Source organism: Sander vitreus, chromosome 3 (assembly GCF_031162955.1).
Source record: "Sander vitreus isolate 19-12246 chromosome 3, sanVit1, whole genome shotgun sequence".
Taxonomy (NCBI): domain Eukaryota; kingdom Metazoa; phylum Chordata; class Actinopteri; order Perciformes; family Percidae; genus Sander; species Sander vitreus.
In genome coordinates, this window is record NC_135857.1 from 34931503 (window position 1) to 34935580 (window position 4078).

General features: G+C 40.3%; 1 protein-coding gene across 5 annotated transcripts in view; it reads right to left on the bottom strand.

Moving 5' to 3' along the window:
- Positions 1–2787, bottom strand: part of il15l (interleukin 15, like) — a 41824-nt gene extending 39037 nt beyond the window's left edge. For 3 of the 5 annotated variants that reach the window (XM_078247159.1, XM_078247166.1, XM_078247164.1), the window contains exon 1: positions 2641–2787. The gene's annotated coding sequence lies outside the window, so the exon portion shown is untranslated. Of the gene's footprint in view, positions 1–2635 lie in introns of all 5 variants that reach the window. The other 2 variants (XM_078247160.1, XM_078247165.1) reach the window with 1 other exon arrangement.
- Between the last annotated feature and the right edge of the window lie 1291 nt (positions 2788–4078).

Consider the following 4078-nt stretch of genomic DNA (forward strand, 5'->3'; position numbering starts at 1 on the left):
TAAAAGAAGTGTTGGCAGCAGACACGTGTCAATATGTGTCAGTAATTACATTTCTATTCAGTAATGACCAGATGCAAAAAGTGTACCTTCAGGGTAAGAAGCAAACCGAAGGGAAAATGCACAATTATTGAGATGGGACTCATTTTACATCTCACCCATTGTTTGGAAGATGTCCTCAAGCCCTCCAAATACAGCTGTATTTTGATGACCTGGAAACAACTAACCCTTTAGGCTCCAAAAACTAAAATCCAAAAAATCTGCCACCGCAATATAGTTCTTCTTCTTCTTCTTTATGTCTTTTGTTTAATTCTACGGACGGAGAGGTATATGGACTTGGTAAAACGTTGGAACCACTGCTAGAGGAAGTTAGGCTACTTGAAAGGTCTGGTGTAGAAGTAGACATGCAAGGACAAAGACATCAACATTATGGAACAATCTGTGTTTTGACTGCTGACAATTGTGCTGTTAGTCTGTTTTCGATGAAGATAAAGTAGAGAAGCGCACCAGAGAAAACTATGAGCAGCATGTCCTGCATAATGATCCATCTACAACTGGAATTAAAGAGGACTCATGTTTAAACAAGCGGCACTATTTCCATGTCACTGAGAACACGTGCGTTGACATTATGCATGATATCCTTTAGGGTGTAGCGCCTTTGGAAATCAGACTAATGTTACGCCACTTCATTTATGAAGAAAGGCTATTTTCTTTAGAACTGCTGAATTGACTATGGGTATGGGAATGAAAAAAATAAGCCCAGTGTTATACTCAATCTAAGAACCTCTGACAATGCAATAAAACAGACAGCATCACAAATGTGGTGCCTTTTACAGGTATTACCCTTTTTGGTTGGCGATCTTGTTAGTGTAGGAAGTGAACACTGGCACTTATTCATTTTCTTAAGAGAGATATGTAGCATTGTATTTGCACCTGTTGTTACATATGGACTTCCTGTTTTTCTTAAACAGCTCATTATTGAGCATCACACACTATTCAAGAAGCTCTATGACCGAAACTTGATACCCAAACATCATTTTATGACACACTATCCGCGGACGATGGTTATGTTCGGCTCTATATCTCAATTGTGGTGTATGAGATTCGAAGCTAAGCATAAACCATTAAAAAGACTAATATAGTTGGAAATGTTTCTAAAACACTGAGTTATAAACATCAGGTTCAGCAAATGTATAGCTTCAAGTTAGGTGACCCTTTTTCTGAGAAAATGATTGTTACAAACTCACATCCTGTTACTATTGGCTCTTTGAAGAAAGCAGATGTTGTGCTCGAAAATCTGAAATATGGCCAAAGACTTTGAAGACTTTGGTTTTCATACAGATTAAATATACTGTAAACAAATGTTTCTTATGTATTCATGCATCTGTGTTTTCTGATATGACTGTCTGGCTATATCTTGTTAAGTCACCCATTAGTCATAACTTGTTATTAGTCATGCTTTTGATTTATTACTCATACTCATTATTAATCATTACTCTTATCACTGCTTATCCTGCTACAGTTAGTGCAGTAGCTTTTGTTACTTTGCACTCATTAAATGGCAAACATTTTGACATTTATCTCCCTTTATTTTGTTGTTGTATGTTAATACATTATTAGTCGTTTCTGGTCATTTTCAGCTACAATCAGCACTTAATGTTTTGATATCACACATTTGAGTGTAAAATATAAAACAGACAGGTATTTAATGTGTACAAAGTATTGATATCACACATTTGTGTGTAAAATTACCTACACAAACTCTGTGTTAAAATGGCTCACACATCTATTGCGTCAACATGTGTAGTCCCTGAACACACTCACCACACGTGTTAAACTTCTACACATTATGTGTCATTTTTAACACATCTCTTTTTGCAGTGTAGGCAGGCTGGGGGAACACATATTAATGTTAAAAAACCTCATAGAGTGACATTTTAATGCCATGGGACCTTCAACACCCCCATTGTCTTGTTTTTGTATGTCTGTGTGAATGTCTCTTTGTGACTGGAGCCTGTGTTCTGTAACCCTTGTGTAACAGACAGTTTATTATCTTATCTTGTGTAAGGACGAAAACTCTGCGTAAGGAGGTTGGTTGGGGTGGTGGATGGGTCAAACTTTCAGACTTTCACTCAGACCGGGGTGTGTGTCCCACGTGTTTCCTGAAGTCGCTTTCTTCTTTATTCGTTATTCCCGCGTCACGTAAGCGTAAACCCACCCACGAGCTTTTCCTTAACCCAACTGCGTCAAAAGGGACGCCAATAGTCCCGACCAAGCGCGTTTAGTTAAAGCGTGTTATGTGACGCCAAAGGAGACTTTTGGGACCGATTGGTGGGATTGCTGTGGATGAAGTACACACAGAGATACACTGGTAAGAGTCAAAGGTTTAACCATGTATCAGCTCATTTAATTCCCTCTGAGATGTAATGCAGTAGAAGTATAAAGTAGCATGGAAATAATCAAGTACATTACAATTACTGCAAAACTGAGTAAATGCTTTTTACTTCTCCCCATATGTTATCTTCCCCAGTCCTACTTTTTTTCATATTAAGCCTTTTGTGATTGAAGCAGCTCAGAGCTGAAAAAAGGCAGCAGTTCCCATCAAAACCTAAGAAATAAAGACAAGTTAAGCTCTTACTGTACTTTGAGAAAAGTTCCAGCGAGGCCGACAGCCGCAGAATTAATTGCAGGTCAGTGGAAGAAATCAAAGCAGGGACCAAAAGACATAGTCACAGTCTTCACGTAGAGTGCAGAGCAAAACTGAAACTAACAACTAACATGTGATAAGTTAAATACCTGCAGAAGCATTAAACTCACAGTGAAGTTTTCAGTGCACCTTAGTTCACTCTTAAGGGAGGGCTGTTGTTGACTGGCATCTGACGTATGACTTTCTCTTATCTTTACAATCGGCAGGAAGTTGTGCAATCCAAAGTGTGTTTTGTGGCTGTGTGACTCAGTATTTAACCAATACACTTGACAGCTAATTGTGGCCTGTATGTAACCTGCAGGGCAGGGTGTGGAGCCACCGGTGTACTACGATTGCAAGATAAAACAGTGGTGGCATGTAACTACATTTACTCAAGTACTGTGCTTATGTACAAGTTTGAGGTACTTGTACTTTACTTGTAGTCTTTTCTTTTCATGCCACTTTCTACTTCTACTCTGCTACATTTCAGAGAGAAATATTGTACTTTTGACTCTTCTACATTCATCTGTTACAGCTTTAGTTACTTTACACATTGATACACATACCTGATAATACTTACATACTTTTACCTAAGTAACATTTTCAATGCAGGACTTTCACTTGTAACAGTATTTTTACTGTGTGGTGTATGTACTTCTACTGAAGTAAATTATCTGAATACTTCTTCCACCGCTGTGTGCATGTAGTTAACAAAAGACAGTCAAAGAAATATATCCTTTAACTGTCTTTTCGTCACAGCTCTGTTAGCTGCTAGCCTGGGTAAACCCTGACGAACTTCCAGCAAATGAGATTTGCTCTGCAAGTCCTTCTGGCCAAGAGCCCATTCAAGCCCATTTACAATGTCCCCGAAATCGAGGCACCAATCACAACCGCTGAGGCGGGCTTTACACCAATCACAACCATTGAGGCGGGCTTTACACCAATCACAACTGTTGAGGCGGGCTTTACACCAATCACAACTGTTGAGGCGGGCTTTACACCAATCACAACCGTTGAGGCGGGCTTTACACCAATCACAACTGTTGAGGCGGGCTTTACACCAATCACAACTGTTGAGGCGGGCTTTACACCAATCACAACCGTTGAGGCGGGCTTTACACGATAAAGATGGCAAGCAGCTTTTTGTTTACATTCAACATGACGGCTACCGAACCCGTTGATGCCGCTGTCGCTGCTACGTCCCCCGGATCGTTGGGCTGATTGGTTGAAGGACTATCCCATGCGCCCAGAGGCATATGAGCGGCGTCCGTTAGAATTGGGCTGTGAATGAACCTTCCCCAGACCCTTCTCAGTTACAACTGAGAAGGGTCTGGGGTCAACCAGGCTCGTTAGCTGCAGTTAGGCACACGAGAGTTGAGTAAATAAAAAGCAGAC